Genomic DNA, 20,433 nt, shown 5'->3' on the forward strand with positions numbered 1-20,433 from the left:
CCATGGGGAAGCAAAGGAACTTTCCAGGCCTGGCAGACAGGGACACTACTACTGGCCAATCATTACGCTCAAATGAAGCCTCAGCTTCATTGGTGAGAAACGTAAATCAGTGTTTCATGCAATGACCATGGAAATAAAAGCAAACTCTGATAGAAAACTTCAACCACCTCCAAGATAAACTGATCTAGGGTATCAAAGGGTCCATACAAATTTAATTAAAAGGGTTTAAATAAGATAATAGACAGCCACAGCAATAGATTTTAACATGTGAAGGACCATATCAGTAATACTGAAGACAAAATAGTAGACATCACCAATGATGAAGTGAGAAAAGAAACCAATGGAAGAGATTGTAAGATATGTGATAAATAAAAGCCTGGGGAATTATCTTCATATCATAATAATAGCAGAAATAAAGGGAAAGAAGAAAGGGGAATTATAACTGATGGAAGAAATAACAATTGAGAATTTTCTTGACTTCTGGAGAGAGGCTCCCGCACAGATTCAAGAGATTCAAAAAGTACCAAACAAAATACCGCAAGCAAAACAATGCCAAGACATAGTATTCAAAATGTTAAAATCAAAGACAGACTATTCAAAGCAGCAAGAGAGAAAATAACACTCAAGTACAAGGGAAACAGCAGCAGAACTTCCATAAAATATCTTAGCAGCCAGGCAAGAGTGGAATGACATATTTAAAGTAGTAAACAAAACAACACCCATCCTAGAGTCTACTACCCTAAAAAGCTATTATTTAGACTTGAGGGAGGGATAAGAGCCTTTCCAGATAAATAGGAGATGGTAGCATTTGCAACAAGGAAAGCAATCCTGCAAGAAATACTGAAAGGCAGCTTATATAAAAAAAAACAATAGACTTGCAAAACCAACTTGATTCCACACATACACCATATTGGCAACACAGCCCTTTGTATTATTAAGCTCTCAATGTCAATAGGCTAAGCTCCCCTATAAAAAAGGCATAGAGTAGCTGGATGGATCAGAAAAGAAAGTCCATCCTTTTGCTGCATATGGAAACACATTAAACTCACAGGATAAATGCAGATTTAGAGTGAAACATTGAAAAACAATAAAACAAGTCAATGGATGACCAGAAAAAGTTAGGACAGCCAAACTTTTGTCAGGAAAATAGAATTTAATAAAAAGAAAGTAATTAGAGACAGTGACAGAAACTACTTATTAGTTAAGGGAGTAGTAGATCAAGAAAATATCATAACATTTATGCACCAAATGAAAACTCAGCAAAGTTCAAAAAGTTTCTCACAGACTAAAGTCACACACTGAAGGAAGCACAATGGTAGTGGGAGACATTAACATTCTAGTTTTTCCACTAGACATACCAACTAGAGGGAATATCAGTGAAAAAACAAAATCCTTAAATGATGCTCTAAAAGACCTGGACGTTGGTCATATACAGGGTCCCCTTATTCCTCCCGAACAAGAATACATATTCTTCTATAGTGTACATGAGATATTTTCCAAGTTAAATAACAAAGATCATTAAAAGGGAGTTATTCAAACATACCTAAGTTTACAAATATGTAAATTGTACAAAGTAACTTCTCAGACCATAATGCCATACAAGTGGAAATTAGATGGGGAAAGATGTTGGGGGGAAGTTCCAACACTTGAAAGCTGAACCAAACACTGTTAAACAACAGCTAGAGCAACTTGGAAATCAAGGAAGAAATAAAAAGAAAACAAAGACAGTGAAAAGACAAGCTATCAGAACATATGGGAAACATCAAAAGCTATATTACAGGTGAAATTCATAGCAATGCAGGCCTACATTAAGAAAGTAAAAAAAAGCCAAAATTAACAACTTAAACACATGTCTCAAAATATGGAGAAGAAACAGCAAATAAAAGCCCAAAAAAGTAGTAGAAGGAGGGAAATAGTACAAATGAGCAGAAATAAACAGCATAGAAACCAAGAAAGCAACTCAAAGAACCAATGAAATAGAGTTGTTTCTTCAAAATAATAAACAAGAGAGATGAACCTTAGCTAGACCCACAGCACAAAAATAGAAAACTTTCAAGTAAATTGGATCAGAGATGAAAGGCAAGAAATTATAATAATTCTTCAGAAATTCAAAATGAGAGTTTACTATAAACAACTTTATGCTCTTAAGCTGGAGAACCTAGAAGAAACAGACTCTTAGAATCATGTAATCTCCCAAAGCTGATGTTTTGAGAAGCATCCACATTGTTTTCTAAAAAGGCCGGAGTAGTTTGGCATTTCCACGGACAATGAAGGAAAACCCCTTTCTCCCCACATCCATGCCAGCACTGGTTGCAATTGTTCTTTTGGATGTGTGTCAGTTTCTGTGGTATAAGATGATATCTCATTGTTTTTTGATCTGCATCTCCCTGATGAATAGTCATGAAGAGAATTTTTTCATGTGCTTTTTTGGCCATTCAGATTTCTTCTTTGAGAAAGTTTCTGTTCATTTCATCGCCCAATTTCTGATGGGATTGGATGTTTTCCTTTTGTAGAATTCAACCATTGCCTTGTATATTTTTTATATTAACTCCTTATCAGAAGGGTACTGAGTGAATATACATTCCCATTTCGTAGACTGTCTTTGTACCCTGGTTACTGTTGTTTTTTGAGTACAGAATTTTTTTAGTTTAAGATAGTCCAATTAAATTAGCCTATCTTTTCTTCCACTTGTTTGGTCAATGGCATTTCATCTTTGAAGATACCTTTAGCTTCAATATCGGGGAGAGTTTTGCCAACCTTTTCTTCAATGTACCTTATGTATTCTGGTCTGCTGTTGAGGTCTTTAATCCATTTTCTCCTGACTTTTGTGTATGGTGTTAGGTAGAGGTCTGAGCCTGGTTTTTTTTGCACGTAGCTGTCCATTTTTGCCAGCACCATTTATTAAAGATACTTTTCTTGATCCATTTCATATTACTTGCTCACTTATCAAAGACCAAATGATCATATATTTGAGAATGTGTAAGAATATTCAATGCTGTTCCATTGGTCTGCATATCTGTCTTTGTTTCAATACCAGGTGGTTATAATTATTACCATTTAAAAGCAGTTTGAAGTTGGAAAAGGTGATGCCTCCCACCTTTTTTCCCCAAGAATTTCTTTAGCCAATTCATGGGGACTTATTGCTCCATATGAATTTCAGTAGAGTTTGATCAATTTCTTTGAAAAATGTGATGGGGATCCTTATAGGGATCACACTGAATCTGTGTAATGCTTTGGGGAATATTGCCATTTTGACAATGTTAATTCTCCCAATCCAGGAGAAGGAAATATGTTTCCATTTCATCATGTTCTCTTTTATTTATTGAATTAGTATTTTGTAGTTTTCTTTGTATAGGTCCTTTACCTCCTTGGTTAAGTCAGATTCTGAGGTACTTGATGTTCTGAGGCATGATTGTGAATGGGGTTGTTTTTTCATATTACTTCCTTCTTTCTCATTATTTTCATATAGGAAAGCCATGGAGTTTTGATTATTAATTTTATAGCCTGTGACTTTACTATACAAGCCTATTGTTTAAGAGCTTCTTGGTAGAGGTGTTAGGGTTCTCTAAGTATAGTTTCATATAATCTGCAAATAGAATGAGGCTTGACTTCTTTCTTTCCTATCTGGAGGCCCTTAATATCTTTTCTTGCCAAACTGCTATGGCAAGTATTTCCAGTTTTATATTGAATAGAAGGGGCGAGAGTGGGCATCCTTGTCTTGTCTCTGATCTTAGAGGGAAGGCTTTTGGTTTTTCCCCATTGAAGATAATGCTTGCTATGGGATTATGGTAGATAGCTTTGACTATACTGAGCAAAGTTCCTTCAGTTCCCATTTTGTTGAGAGTTTTCATCATAAGCAGGTGCTGGGTCTTGTCAAATGCTTTATCTGTGTCTATTGATATGATCATATGTTTTTAATCTTTTCTTTTTTAATTAGTCATTGGATTCCACTTGCTAATATTTTATTAATATTTCACATCCATGTTCATCAGGGATATTGGTCTGTAATTTTCTTTTATTGTGGTGTCTCTGTCTGTTTTTTTAATGGGTTCATATGTGTCTCATGGAAACTATTTGGGGTATTTCTGCTTCTTCAACTTCCTGGAAAAGCTTGAAAATGACTGGTAATAGGTCTTTTTTAAATGTTTGAAAGAATTCACTAGTGAATCCATCTGGACCTGGCCTTTTGTTTGGGGTAAGGCTTTTGATTAGTTTCAATTTCCTTGATAGTGATAGGTCTATTCAGATATGCCAAATCTTCTTGGTTCATCTGTGGGGTGTTATAAGAATCCAGAATTTATCCATTTCCTCCAGGTTCTCTTGTTTTTCGAGGGAGTTCTTTGCTTGAAGGATTGTTTTCCATCCTTTGACTTTGAGTCTGTGTTTGCTCTGACTGTTCATATGTGTTTCTTACTGGCAATAGAATGTTGGATTCAGTTTACTAACTCATTTTGCCATTCTGTGTCTCTTAATTGATGCATTCAGAACATTTACACTGAGAGATATTATTGTCATGGGGTTTTGTGTCATCCTTCTGTAGAGGTTTGTTGTGCTTGTAGGGGTTTATCTTGTTTTACAGTAGCCCTTTTAATCCTTCTTTTAAGGTTGTTTTTGAGTCTATGAAATCCCTGAGCTACTATTTATCCATGAAATGTGTATTGTTCCTTTGATTTTGAATTTAGTCAGATAAATTATTCTTGGTGAGGGGTTCATTTTATTGAGTTTTTCACTATGTCCCACCATTGTCTTTGGTCTCAGACCGTTTCCTTTGATAAGTCTGCTGTAAATCTAAGAGATATTCTTTTGTGATTTGCTTCTTTGACCTTGCTGCTTGCACTATTGTGTCTCTATCTGTGGTATTTGTCATTCTGATTATGATATGTCTTGGAGTCTTTTTATTATGATCTATTTTAGCAGAATCTCCTGCACCCCTGCTAGGCTGTCTTCACTGGGACCCCTCGGAGGGGGAGGTGAGTTGAGTTTCCCTCCCCACCCCAAGCAGAACTCCGGCATCCAAAAACCTCCAGAATCCAGTCACAGCCATGCTCAAGGTCACTCTTCACATGCTCGGAAGAGCCTCATGCATGAAGGAACTGACAGAGGAACCCAGTGTGCGGGACCTGGGACTGAGATCTCCAAGCCTGCTCAGATCGGAACTAAGTCTCCTTCACCCAGATCCCCCATTTTCCAGTAACTTGGCAGTCACACCCACAAACTGCCCCCAGTGCCATGTAATCCCATTAATGGCCAAGATCCAGAGACTATGAAAACAAAAAAAAAAGGTCCCAGAAGCGTGTGGCTGTATTGGCGGCCACAAGACCTCTTATTGTCTAGCCCACTGATGTACCTAAAGCAGCACACATGTTTTTAACATACTTGCTCGAATTCTCTTATATACATTCTCCGTCCCTCTTGGAGAGCCTGGCAAGCTACGGAGGGTATCCCGCCCACACAGTAGAGCCTGGCATGCTCCCTATGGCGTATTCGATAAGCCAAAAACAATAACAGTAACGTGTCTCATTCCCCTGACCCTGAAAGGGCCTCCAGTATGGCACTGTTGGGTAGGACGAATAAAGAAAGGCTGCTCAAATTTCAGGGCTGGGACAAATGGAGACATTACTGGCGCCCACTCGAGCAAATTGACGAACAACGGGATGACAATGGTACAGTGATACAGTGATACTCTTTTAGCTAGTACCCTTAGGACTTCTTGGATCTGGATGCCTGCATTCTCCATCTCTGGGAACTTCACAGTATTGATGTTTTTACCTGTTACTACTGCATTGGGGTTGCCTCCCTGTCCTTCTGGTACTCCAATGATTCTTATGTCGTTCCTCTTGAATTCATCCTCTAGGTCTCTTACTTGCCCTTCAGCTATTTTGAGGTCTCTTTCCATTGTATGTTGTTGTCTGCATGCTTTCTGCAGCTCATCCTATTGTTGAGGGCACCCACTGAGTTTTTAATTTCATCTACTGAATTCTTTACTAGTGGCACTTGTATTTGTAGCTTTCTTATTTCTACTCTCATTTCTTCCTGTATTTTATTAACTGTTCATTCCACTGTTTCTTTCATGTCCTCCTTTAATTTACTGAATGCCTGTTGCACCATTTCTTTGAGTTCATTGAGCATCATCAACCTTTCATCTCTGAATTCTTTATCAGAGAGAACAATATGGAACGCTTCATGAATTCGCATGCCATCCTTGCACAGAGGCCATGCTACTCTATATTGTTCCAATTTGAGTATATGTGCTGCCAAAGCAAGTGCTTAAATTTTTCTTAATTATCTTCTCTCGTCTTTACATTTGTAATATTCACCTATTTTATGTGTTTTAAAACGAGTTAGTACTGAATTATTCATAATATTAATTTTAATTTATATGCCTGCTAAAGTATAATTTATAAAGAAAAACTTTACGAATTTACCATTGATATACAATTTTGTGGAACTGTGGAGAATAGTTCTATTCATCTATATGTGTATAGATGTCAGCACCTATACAATGAAGAGAGAGAGAGAGAGAGAGAGAGAGAGAAAGAAAGAAAGAAAGAAAGAAAGAAAGAAAGAAAGAAAGAAAGAAAGAAAGACAGAGATCTCATATGGGGGTTAAAAAGTAAACATAATAAGGAAACAGAAATGGTCAAAGTCATTGGAACTTAATATTTTATTTATAGAAATAAACTTATGGTGGATGAGCAGGGTGTTTGTTGGGAGTTTTGGAGGGAAATGAGCCCTCTGCTGTAGGTGTGATGTCATAATATGTCAGAATGGTGTAGGCATGATAGATGTAAGCATATCTTTTCTAACTATTCTCCATGCTTCGGTCCTAGGTCACTTAAGCTAGTTCTCTATATCATAGCCAGATTTTAATAGTGCAAATCCGATGATGGAAACCCCCACCCCAATACTTCTAGACTATGATTTGAGGAGTAGTATCAGCCACACTTTGTAGTGCTTGGAATTATTCCTGGCTCTGTGCTCAGGAGTGATCCCTGATGGCTCTTGGAGGACTCAGTGGTTGTGATCTTCTGCGTAACAGGCAATGCCTTGACAGCTATGCTATCCCTCTCTCCCCTACACTCTATTTTTAGTTTTAGTTTTGGGACTCTACCCAACCGTGCTCAGGTCTTACTCTTTACTCTGTGTCAGGGATTACACTCCTTGAGAGACCAGATGTGGTGCCAGGAATTCAAACCCCAAAATGTGAACTGCTTTTACCACTGTACTCTCTCTCTCTGTGTCTCTCTCTGTCTCTCTCTGTCTCTCTCTGTCTCTATCCCTCTCTCTCTCTCTCTTTCTGGCCCTCTAGTATGATTTTAAAAGAAAAGGAATGATGCACAGTCTGTCCAGTATACCTCTTTAACCCTCTTATGATATCCTTACTCAATGCTCCAATGTTTTTGTGTTTTAATTTTGATTAATTTTTGGGGTTTTGGCTGTGCCTCACTGTTGTTTAGGATTTACATAAGGCTCTGTACTCAAGGATCATTCCTGCAGGCCTCTGGGGACTATTTGAGGTGCCGGGGATCAAAACCAGGTTGATCACATGCAAGGCAAATGCCAGACCCACTGTATGGGTCTCCAGCAACTATTTTAATTTTTATTGTTGATGTAATGTTGGTTTCAAATATTATGAAATCTGGAGGGCTTAACCTCACCTCCTTATTTGTGTATGTACCAAAGTTACAGTGCCATGCCATCAGCAAAAAGACTGTTCTAATCATTTTCCCTACCACCCTCTCCTTTACTTCTAGAAATACCATTTTTTCCCATTAAGTGTAGGAGTTGATGGGGGTTGGAGCAATAGCACAGCGGGTAGGGCATTTGCCTTGCATGCGGCTGACCTGGGTTCTATTCCTAGCATCCCATATGGTCCCCCGAGCACTGCCAGGAGTAATTCCTGAGTGTATGAGCCAGGAATAAACCCTGTGCAATGCTGGGTGTGACCCAAAAAAGAAAAAAAAAAGGTTAGGAGTTAATTTCATTGGTTTATTTTTTGCTATCTCTTCTGCATTTCTCACTTATGGACAAGAAAACATCTTGTAATTGTCCTTCAGTTCATTACTTATTTCACTTAACATAATCACCGCTTACATTCATCTATTTTGTCAAAAAATGTACTATTTTATTTTTTGAATTGTAGAGTAGTATCCTTAAATGCCACAGCTTCTTCATACATCCACCAGTTGATTTTAGGTTAATTCCTTATTTGGGCTGTAGTAGAAAATGCTCCTATGAACATAGGGTTGGAAATTCCTTTTGGAAATAGTGTTATTCATTCAAATGTGTTATTTGGCTTAAAAGTGAGCAAGGCAGAGAGTGGGAGGTGGAGAACACAGAGGAAGTATTTCTATGATTATTTCAAAAGATGTTTCTAGAATTTGCATAACAAAGAAATGATGAAGTATTTTGAAAGGATAACTTTCAAAAGTGTTGAAAGTGTTTTTAATATCTGTTTTGCTTTGTTTTTAAAGGCGAGAGATATATATTTATAGTCTGAAAAGAAAATATGTTTAAGGGAAACAGATTTCCAGTATGCTAATGATAGAATAATAGAGTTAAGATGGTGAAGATGTGTAAGAGGCTCAGTCAAATCTTCATTCACTCTGAGCAAGCAGTCCCCAAATAATAGAACAGTCTTGGTATGTTTCTCCTGTGCAACCTGGACCCTCTTATCTGGTCCTGTTTTGTGTTTACATTCTTGACCTCTTTCTGCATTCTCTTGACCTTTACTTACTTCTATTTTCTGTCACTGGCACTCACGCTGCTGATCTGATGACAGACTTAGCTTCTTTGGCTCTGCACCTGGTTGCTGTTCTCTTTGGCTACGCCACTGCCCTCATCATCAGCTGTTGCAACTCTTGGCCACTCTGATTAACTGTTCGCCAAGACCGTCCATGACATGTCCATGGGGAAGATAAGTATTCCGTAGCGGAGCTCACAATGTCAGGATAGAATCTGGGGCACTGGGCTGAGGGTGGAAGGCGATAAATTTCTGGGGTTGTGAGGAGGCATTGAAGAAGAAAAGAGCCAGTGAGGTTTATGAGGGAGAGCAACCTCAACATTTTTCAATATAATTCTGTGCTCTTTTAAATTTTGATCATGCTTTGCATTCAAAGCAAAAATTTTGATTTTAAAAACAAATGCTTCAAAATTATGGGAAGAAAGGGAGTTTATTTATACAGCTGATTCATTTGAGCCTCTCAGACCATGTTTGGTTACTGGGGACACTGGGGGCACTGGGAACAGACTCCATACAGGATTTCGTGGAACGTTCTATTTAGCAGAAGACATACATATGCAAACATTAAGTAAATAATTACATATTATGTATGTCAATCCAAAATTTGGAACTCTGGTAGAGTTTGACCCTGAGATCTTGCATTTTCATTGAAAGATAGAAGCAAGGTGATTTGCTCCGAAAGGGGGTTGAACTGAGCAGGGAAACTAAAAGGAATGACAGAAAGAAGATAAAGATGAAGGACAGACAGATCAAGAAACAATATGTAATTGGGAGGAAAGCTATGCATACTTTATGTTTGAATGCCTTTGCATTCAATTCCCAGAACTGGATTTAATCCGGTCATGCGTGCTACATACATTTGGAGCCAGAGAGATAGAATAATTAGTATTTTTCACTGTAAGAGAACTTGTCTTCTGCTCAGCTGGACAGTGTTCAAATCTTGGAACCATATACAGTCCCCTGAGCAAAACCAGGTGTGATCTATCAGCACAGAGCTAGGAGTAAGCCCTGAACACCACTGGGTGTCACCCAAAACCAAACCAAATCAATAAAAGCAAACCCTTTTTCTTTCAGTATCTGTCTGTATTACATTACCAACAAAAATCTCCCCACTGTAGAAGTAATTTCAATTCACAGTAATTGCAATAGTAATAGCTAGTCCATGTCTTAGGGGTCAATATTGCAAACTACAATGCCTAGAAAGAGAAATGGGGGGGGGGGAAGAGAGAGAGAGAGAGAGAGAGAGAGAGAGAGAGAGAGAGAGAGAGAGAGGCATCTGCCATAGGTACCAAAGAGTGGAGCGTGATGAGATGGAACCTAGGACACTGCACTGGTGCTGAGAAATGTACACTTGTGGAGGGATGGGTGTTAGAAAACTGTATGACTGAAATCTAATCATGAAAAGCTTGTAAGGATCTATCTCATAGTGATTCAATTAACAAGTAGCACTGTCCTCCGGTTGTTGATTGATTTGCTCGAGCGGGCCCAATAACGTCTCCGTTGTGAGACTTGTTACTGTGTTTGGCATATCGAATACGTCACAGGTAGCTTGTCAGTCTTTGCCTTGCAGGCGAGATACTATCAGTAGCTTGCCAGGCTCTCCAAGAGGGGCGGAGGAATTGAACCCGGGTCGGCCGGGTCAGCCTCGTGCAAGGCAAACGCCCTACCCTCTGTGCTATCGCTCCAGCCCTAATTAAAAAATAAAAATAAATAAATAAATTCATCAAAAACAAAACAAGGACTGTTAACACTTAATCACAGGTTGTTTTTTAAGGTATAGCAGGAATAATATTTGAATGGTTAGCATTGGCTGGAGCAGGGCAAGGCAGAAAGAGGAGTGGTGTTTCTAAGTCAAACTAAAGAAATTAAAACCGATCTACTTATGGGCTTAATCACAATAAAATGATGACCATATAGGTGGAGAATAAAGCAGGCAATATGAAAGTTGGCAAGGGCCTTAAGCTAACGCAAATTTAAGTTGAGGATGCATGGAAGAAAAGATGCAATATTTAAAGAAGTGGAATTGATTGGACTGTTCGTATTTCTCTAAAAATCTAATGGCATAGCTGCACTTGTTCCTATGTCCTTGCACTTTAGCACTGTCCTCTCTTTGTTCATTGATTTGCTTGATCGGGCACCAGTAATGTCTCCATTATTGCTGTAGCAAAAGAATTGGGATATTTCAGTGAGATGGAGATAGAATGACAGATAAAACTGGTGATGTCTGGCAGGGCATGTGGCTTTGTGGTAGTATGTGGCTTTGGCTTTTCACATTCAGATATCACAGTCATGGCAGACATCCCCAATCACTCCTAATATGTCTTTTCATTGAATTCAGCTGTCATTTTAGATCCCATTTCAGCACAATTTTCCAGAAAGAGGACAAAACCCATCAGGGCTTGTGCACTAATTAATTTCTACTTGCCAGTTTTTATGCTGGTCTTCAAAAGTCATAGTACGAAGTTTGATCATTACTCAAGAGATTACAGTACTGCTGGTGACTTCTGAGGGTAAATCACACTGTCCTCCCATTGTTCGCTGATTTGCTAGAGCAGGCCCAGTAACATTGTGAGACTTGTTACTGTGTTTGGCATATCGAATACCTCATGGGTAGCTTGCCAGGTTTTGCCATGCGGACAAGATACTCTCAGTAGCTTGCCGGGCTCTCCAAGAGGGGTGAAGGAATAGAACTCGGGTCAGCCGTGATGGCTGTGTGCAAGGCAAACACCCTACCCGCTGTGCTATCGCTCCAGCCCTGAAGGTGAATATCACTTAATCAATTAACTTCCCGTTAGTCGTCGATTTGCTCGAGCGGGCGCCAGTAACGTCTCCATTTGTCCCTGTCGCGTGCTAGTGTAGCCCAATGGCATCTGTTCGCTCTGGGAACATGAAGAGCCTCAAACTGATCGTTCATGATCTTGACGAAGAAGTCGGACCATCTGGTAGGTGGGCGGCCACGCGGTCTTTTGACATCCCGTGGAATCCAGTCAGTAACAGCTCTAGTCCAGCGGTTGTCTTTAAATCTCATTACGTGACCAGCCCATCTGATTTTTGACACCTTGGCAAATGAGACAGCGTCCCTGATTCTTGATCGTCGACGGATGTTGGAACTCCGGATTTTTTCTCTCATTTGAGTGAAACATGATATTCCAAGAATAGCTCTTTCTATTCTTCTTTGGGAGACCTAAATAGTGTTCTCATCCTGTTTGCGTAGGGCCCAGGTCTCTGAGGCATATGTTAATGCAGGAAGAACAGTGGAATCAAAGAGATGTGCCCGGAGCCGGAGGTTCTTCGTCCTCTTAGCTATTTCTTCGACGTTCTTGAAGGCGTTCCAAGCCGCTCTCTTTCTCCTGCACAGCTCGGGTGCCAGGTCATTTGTCATGTTGACTTCTCGACCTAGGTACACATAGCTGTTGGATTCGTAGACGGTCGTTCCATTGAGAGCGAATGGGGCATCAGGAACCAGGCTGTTTCTCATAAACATTGTCTTCGTAAGATTCAGCTATAGTCCTACCTTTCCACACTCACGGTCAAAGTCGGCCAGCATTTGTGCTGCTTGACTGATGTTTGGTGTTATTAAAATAATGTCATCAGCAAAGCGGAGGTGGTGTAATTGCCGACCATCTATCTTCACTCCCATTCCTTCCCATTCCAGTTGTCGCATGATGTTCTCGAGAGCGGCACTGAAGAATTTCAGTGAAATGGTATCACCCTGCCGCACCCCTCTCTTGACATCAACGATCACTTCTTTGTAGAATGGTGAGATCCTGGTAGTGAATCCGCAATACAGCTCACGGAGAATCTTGATGTATTGGGCTTGAATGCCCTGATTGGCTAGGGCTTCAATGACCACTTCCGTCTCAACACAATCAAAGGCCTTCTTTAAATCAATGAACGTTAAGCAGAGCGGCATCTTGAACTCCCAAGAAACCTCAATGAGTTTGGTTATAGTGTGGATATGGTCGATGGTCTGAATCCTTTGCGGAACCCGGCTTGCTCGCATGGTTATCCTTCATCTAGTGTTCTGCCAATCCTATTTAGGATGACTTGAGTGAACAACTTGTAGATGACAGACAATAGGCAGATTGGGCGATAGTTGCCAATGTCATGGATGTCTCCCTTCTTGAACAGTAGTATGGTCCTGCTGGTTTTCCATTGGGATGGAACCTTGCATTCAGACAGGTAGCGAGTGAAGAGCCGAGCCAGTGTATTGATGAGTACTGTCGGCAGGTTCTTCAGGTGTTCAGGTCTGACCTTGTCTGGGCCCAGTGCTGTTTGTTTCTTTACCGACAAAATGGCGTGTCGGATTTCGGAAGGGAGAATGTTGGGAACGACATATCCATCCTGTGGAATTTGGTATGTCGGCAAGTGGACATGGCTATCGAAGAGATTTGAGTAGAAGTCATGGATAATCTTCTCCATTGCCATTCTGGAGGATGTGATGGATCCATCAGGACGTCGGAGGGCAGTCATCTTGGTCTTGTAGTTGGCGAAGGACAGGCAGGCGTTACGAATACTTTTCCCAGCTTCTGCCGCATCTAACAGTACTTCTGCTCTTCTCTCTTTGAGGTCTTCCTTGATTGCATCTCTGCACTGCTTTGCGAGCTCGGACATTAGCTTGCGGTTGCCTTAGGCATGCACCAAACCACGCTGGCGAATTAGATCAAGAGTTTTCGAAGACAGGCGTTTTTCTGTGGCTATCTCTCTCTTGGTGTTCCTCGCACATTCATGCAGGTGCTGAACCAGTCGATCATATCCCTCGTCAATGTTGTCAACAATGGCATCTTCCCATGTTGCCGCAATAGTGCCAAAAAGTTCCCAGTAGTTGGTGGTCGTTCTGAGAGTTCTCTTTTTGAACTTTGCAGCCCTTTCTCCCTGCTCTGTGAAGTAGAATTTTGCACGAAGGAGACGGTGGTCCGATCCCGTTTGAAATTTTGGGACAACAGCGACATCGGTCAGGCAAAACTGTCGATTGAATATGATGTGGTCTATTTCGTTGTGGAATCGTCCACCGGGAGACTCCCATGTCCAGCGTTTAGATTCTGCCTTCTGGAACTGTGAGTTACCATGGATGGTCTTGGTCGACATGATGAACTCAGACAGTCTCTCACCCTGTTTGTTCCATTCTAGGCCATGGGTCCCGATGTGAAGTTCTTCAGCTGATCTTCTCGGTCCTATCTTGGCATTAAAATCACCCACGATGATCTTGTAGAAGGTGTGGTCTTCTTTATAGAACTTCTCCAGCTCCATGTAGAACTTCTCGATTTCTCTTTCATCATAATGAGATGTTGGTGCGTAGACAACGAAGATAGAAACGGCAGGCAGTGAGCCACATCTATTCAAATGTAAACGTCCGATTCAGGTTGTTAGGCATTCGAATGAATTAATGCTCTTGGTCAAGTTTGTGTTGCCAAGGACACCGACGCCTCCGACACCTTTTTTATCGCATGTCCCGAGGAACAATTCTTCTCCAGTGTCGAAAACGGCATGGTGAGATTCGTGCCTTCTTGTCTCGGTCAGACCAATGATGTCGTACTTGATCATTTGCGCTTGCACCATCAGGTCCTCAATGGATGTATCTGATGCTAGCGTACGTGCATTGAAAGTACAGACAATGATTTTTGTCTTCCTTCGTTGTGGCAGCCTAGGTCGGCCTTGAGATTTTGTCGGCCTCTCCTTTCTCATCCTTCTCAGTGCTGCCATGTCAGTGAAGCCTTCAGGGTCAGGTGAATGAGACCAGTTGTAGTTACTGGTTTTGGCATATCGAATACACAACGGATAGCTTGCCAGGCTCTTCCATGCGGGCGGAATACTCTCGGTAGCTTGCCAGTCTTTCCGAGAGGGATAGAGGCTTTTGGGGCGACCTCTAATCACCCTTGTAGGTGTTACCATATTTGAACCCTATCAAATATGGTACAACAATTCTGGAAGATGGGTATTTAGTGTCTTATAATGTGTCGCGCGGCCATGAAGCGGCCATGCGGGTACGGAAAGCGTCCTGGAGTGTGGCGACGGCTGGGTAGTGGAAGTAGTGCCGAGCTAGACCCCCAGCTGAGGTTCAGGCCTGTCTCTGCTTCTCCATCTTTAGGAAGCTTTGCAACGGCTGGTCAGTCTCTACGGGCTGCTTCATGGTCTCCAGGTGGCTGTGGCCCAGCAGGACACGCTGATGGAAGCACGTTTTCCCGAAGGCCCGGAGCGGCAGGAGAAGCTGTCCCAGACCAACTCGGGATGGGGAGGCCGGCAGGGTGGGGCCTGCACCCGTGGCCCCGGAGAAACAGGCCACCGAGCTGGCGCTGCTGCAGCGGCAACAGGCGCTCTTGCAGGAGGAGCTGCGGCGCTGCCGGCGGTTGGGCAAGGAGCGGGCCACAGAGGCGGGCAGCCTGGAGGCGCAGCTGCGGGAGAGCGAGCAGGCCCCGCTGCTGCTGGAGCGCGAGGCCGAGGAGGCCCGCCGGCAGCTGGCCGCCCTGGGCCACACGGAGACCACCCCAGCCGAGGCACCCTGGGCATGCCGGCCACTGGACCCGCGGCGCCGCATCCTCCCTGCGGGTGATACCCTGTACCTGAGCTTCACCCCGCCGCAGCCCAGCCGAGGCCACGAGCGCCTGGACCTGCCTTTGAGTCTGCGCTCTGTCCATCGACCCTTTGAGGACTGGGAGAGGCTGGAGCTGGGCAGCCCGGAGGACTGTCTGCAGGACAGCAGCGACCCTGACACGGGCAGTGAGGAGGAGGGGTGCAGCCGCCTCTCACCCCCTCATAGCCCCCGAGATTTCAGCCGAATGCAGGACATCCTGGAAGAGACGGAGGGTGAATATAAAAAGAAAATACACAAGGGACTTTATGTTTTATACTGAAAAATGCTGGAGCACTAAGAAGGTCAGATGCATATTAATCAGAAAGTCATTTCACTACATATATACCTAAAAATCTAAAAAGAAAGAAATAATACTGCATCCTTATATTTGCCAGGTACTAATTTCTTTCTGTATATCTTACCTCTAAATATGATTGTATGAGGCATGACTATGTTTACACTTTTTAGCACAGATGTAAGTGAAGTGTATGTGATATTTTAATCTCAAACAAATTTCTTATATCAAAAGGATTCAAGAGGGCTGGAGCGATAGCACAGTGGGTAGGGCAATTGCCTTGCACACGGCCGACCTGGGTTCAATCCCCAGCATCACATATGGTCCCCCAAGCATCGTCAGCAGTAATTCCTGAGTGCAGAGCCGGGAAAAACCCCTGAGCATCACTGGGTGTGACCTAAAAAGTAAAAAAAAAAAGGAATCAAGAAACCCATTCATGTTTTTATTGGAAGTCTCTTATAGCCTTTTAAATTTTTCTTCTAATTCTGTATTTTTTTTTGTTTCCTGAGAAAATTAATTTTTGTTTATTTTTCTTCTTTTTTCTTTCTTTTGTAACTTTTGTTCAGATTTTTCTCCTCTGGAAAACTAACAGTAAAATTTAATGGGATTATAATTACTGAAAAGTTATTAAAGCAGAGAAAATTTTGGTGACAACACTCTGGCTTTCCATACCAATTTGCATCCCTAACTCATCCTGTCTTCACCTCAAATTAGACTCCATCCGTGCAGTGGACTTTCATTTCGTTTTGAAGTTAAGATGATCCTGTTTAAGATGACACCCACGGTGAAAATATCATCCATCAGATTATAAAGAATACTGAACCAAACATCTGCCAGCACATTCCCAAGTTGTGCATTGGGGTTGGGGTTGAGTTGGAATTTCCATTTGCATGACTGATCTTTCACTTAGAAAATTGGATAAAACATTTGGGGCATCCCTGAGGGGACAGGTGAGGTTCCTCCCCAATGGAGCCAGACCTGGCAGCTAGAAACCTCCAGAACTCAACCGCCACCATGCTCATGGCTGTTCTCCAAAGAGCCTCACCCATCAGTCAACTTTCTCCTGGAATGTATGGTTGCATTTTCAGCTGCACAATATGTCATGCTTCACACAACTAATATTCCTAGAGTAATGGAGCACATTTGGTGGGGTTTGAAGTAGAAGACAACCAGTCTTAGAGGGAAATATATTTGTACAGATATATATGTATATAAACATATACATATATATATAAGCACACAAGACTCAACCTTTAATTGCATGTTAGTAATCTCTTATAGAAGGGCTTAATGGCCTCTGGGCGAAGTACAATAATCTTTACACTCTCCTCTAAGGAAACTTTTTTGGGTCATTTTCAGCAGTTTATTCATAACAAACAGTACAAAACAAATTATTTCAGTTCTGCTTTGGGGAAGGGGTTAGGGTTCAGGATGGAAACATCTGAAATATGATGGTGGGAAGGTGTTATGGTGGTGGGATTGGTGTTTGAATATTAAATGTAATCAAATATGGTGAACTACTTTATAAAAATAAAATAATTAAAAAAAAAAGAAAGTTGGAATAAAATATATGTTCTCTAAGCACCTGAATTTGATTCTAATTATCTATGATTCTATGTTACAGAACTATTACAGTGGGAATAGATGTTTGTTATAGCTAAAAAATGGTAATAATAAATGCAGTAATAAAATAAGAACCATAAGCACAAGAACACCCACAAAATACCCATCTCTATTTTGCATTCAACATACTCTTCATAAGCAGTATATCTTTATTGTGTGTCTACATATCTCCTTATCCCACAGAAATTAGGAAGTGTTGTCCCTTGGGAACTACACTCCAATGAATGATGAGGCCTCTTACACAATTTTCTGGCTCTTTGGGAGCTTGAAAACCAGACCTTGTTTCATCCCACATTGCTCTATCATGACAACCAAATCAGCACCATATGGTAGATGATATCCATCTTGTAGAATAGAATGTTTGCCTTTGAAACCATATGGAAGTCCTTTAACATATGTACTCAGAATGATTTGAATAGATCGTTTATGGCTGATTCTGAGTCTGGGTGTTAGAGATAACATTACTGAGCTTTGTATGGTACGCAGTGGGTCTGCCTTGTTAATAAGAGGCCTTTCTAAACAAAAAAGGTTTTAATTTCATTTCTATCACTTGTATGATCAAGGGAGTTTTTTTTATTTTGGAAAGTGTGATTTTCTTGTAGCAAATAGCTAAAAAAATTTCAGGGCCAAACAGTGGCAAATGTCTATGGTTAAATCGATTTAAGGAAAATTATACATTGGTTCCAAGGTAATTGGCATCTTTGATATTAATTTTCATTTGCTCGATTAGATGGGGTGAATAATAAACTCAATAAAAATATGTCTGGGTAGCAGGAAGCATAATTTCATGCTAAAGTTTGGGAAATTGGAAATAGGTACATCAACAGGAAACCCTGTTCTGTTTTGCCCATTGACATGGCCCAATTGACTCTGCTTTCTAAAAAAAATTTTAAGTACTTATATATTAAAGGCATTTGAGCAAAGTACCACCAGGAAACTTTTCTATACACAGCCATATTTCAAAGTTTAGCAAATACAGAAAGAATTAAAACTAACTAGGATAGTTCTCCTCAGAATTCAAGAGAATTCACCACTGTTAGAATGTATTAAGCTTTATTCCTGGCTCTGCACTCAGGAATCACCCCTGGCCTGCTGGAGAAACCACATGGAGTGCCGGGGATTGAACCCAAGTTGGAGGCATGCAAAGTACAGTGCCGCTGAACTATCATTCCAGCCAATCAGATGTCAATACAAATCCCAGAGTTAAGTTCTTTTTAAAAAGAATGTATTAAGCTTATATGAGAATTTATTAGTCTATGACAGTGAACACCATTTCTGTACTAGAAACAGAGCACCAGTTTCCTTAAATTTAAGATTATTGTGCTAGTAAGATGACTATGGTATCCAGATATCGGGTCCAAAATTCCAGGAACCAGAACATGTTATCTTACATGAGAAAATGATCTTTGCAGCAGTGAATTAAGAGATTGAATTGGAGAGGCTATTCTGAATTATCCAAATAATATTTAAACATGTTCACAAGTGTTTTTATAAGTTAAGGTAAGTAGTAGATTGAACACAGAAGAGAACTTTAAAAAATGTGAGCACAGACAAAGAAATGACAAAGGAATGACACTTCTACATACCAAATGCCAGTTGCCACCAGAAGCTGGAAAGAGAAGAAATGAAACTCCTGAGAGGTCAAGGACACACTCAATGGTACAGTGCATGCCTCCTATGTATGACTACTGAGTTTAATACACAGCATCCCCTTATCCTAAATTAAAAAAGAAAAAAAAAGATGGGAGGCATCACCTTCCCCAACTTTAAGCCGTACTACAAAGTGGTAATAATTGAAACAGCATGATATTGGAATAAAGACAAACCCACAGACCAATGAAATAGGGTTGAATTTCCTTATACACATCCTCAAATATATGATCATTTATTCTTTGGCAAGGGAGCAAGATGGAATATAGACCTACTGAGGAAATTAATAGAAAGGGACTGGAGAGATAGCGTAGAGGGTAGGCTCTTGCCTTAAATATAATCAACTGGGGCTCAATAGCCTGCACCCCATAAAGTTCCATGAGCCCTACCAGGAGTAATCCTTGAGTGCAGAGCCAGGAATAAGCCCTGAGAAGTGCTGAGTTTGGCCAAAACACCCCAAAAATAAATTTAAAAACACTGTTATTGGAATGAAAATCAGACAGTAGGTCCATTGGAATGGATTGAGAGCCCAGAAATAGGCACTCTTCTATAAGAATACTCAATTAATAACTGAGGAGTAATGACATCAAAATAAGAAAAGTTTTCTTCTAAAATGGTGCTGAAAAAAATGGATAGTCATGTAGAAAAAGATAAAATTGGACTATTATATCACAATAACCACAAATATTAACTCAAAATGGATTAAAGACCTGGATATTACATCTAATGTATAAAATTAATTGAGCAAAACTGCAGTAAAACACTCCATGATATTGGCTTCAGTGGTGTCTTTTATGATTCAATTCCATTGGCAAGGAAAACAAAAATAAATAAGCTTTCAAAGAAACTATAACTAAAACAGAAAGACATTCTGTTAAGAGGAGAAAATATTAGTATACTTATTTAACTGACAAATGGTTAAAATTAAGATATATAAAACATTCACAAAATTAAACAATAAAATACTAAACCACCCTATCATAAAATGTGAAGAGCTTAGCTGACACCCTCTAAAATAGATACACTGATGCCTACTGGCATGTGAAAAAAATAGTAATTGTTACTTATTATCAGGGCAATGTAAATAAAAACTGTGAGTTTTCAACTCTTACCTGTGAGAATGACCTACCTAAAACATGAAAGAACAAGTGTTAGCAGAGATGTGGAGAAAAGAGAACTTTCCTTCAAGTGCTTCTGGAAGTGTACATTGGCTCAATATCTATAAAAAACAACATGGGTTTATTTTAAAAGATTTGAAAAGAGTTATCAATATGATATAGCAAATTGACTCCTATTTACCTAAGCAAATAGCACAAAACATGTCAAAAAAAGATACATGCACACTTATATTCTTTAGTAGAACTATTACAATAGCCAATATATATTTTTAAACAACTCACGTACTCCATGACGGATGGGTGGGTGAAGATGTCAAATACATGCACAATAAACTGCTATCCACCTGTTAGGAAAGATGAAGTCTTACCTTCTGCGAGATAGGACTGGTGGGGTCACGCTGAATAGAATAATTCAGAAACAGTAAGCAAACAC

At 40.5% G+C, this 20,433-nt stretch overlaps 2 pseudogenes; one reads left to right on the forward strand and one right to left on the reverse strand.

Annotated features, from left to right (window-relative positions):
- The first annotated feature begins 2 nt into the window (after positions 1-2).
- Positions 3-15,594, forward strand: LOC130027133 (rho guanine nucleotide exchange factor 2-like; annotated as a pseudogene).
- On the reverse strand, positions 6,166-6,263 carry LOC130027285 (uncharacterized; annotated as a pseudogene).
- Positions 15,595-20,433: the final 4,839 nt, after the last annotated feature.

Source organism: Sorex fumeus, unplaced genomic scaffold (genome assembly GCF_029834395.1).
Source record: "Sorex fumeus unplaced genomic scaffold, SorFum_2.1 ptg000036l, whole genome shotgun sequence".
Classification (NCBI taxonomy): Eukaryota; Metazoa; Chordata; class Mammalia; order Eulipotyphla; family Soricidae; genus Sorex; species Sorex fumeus.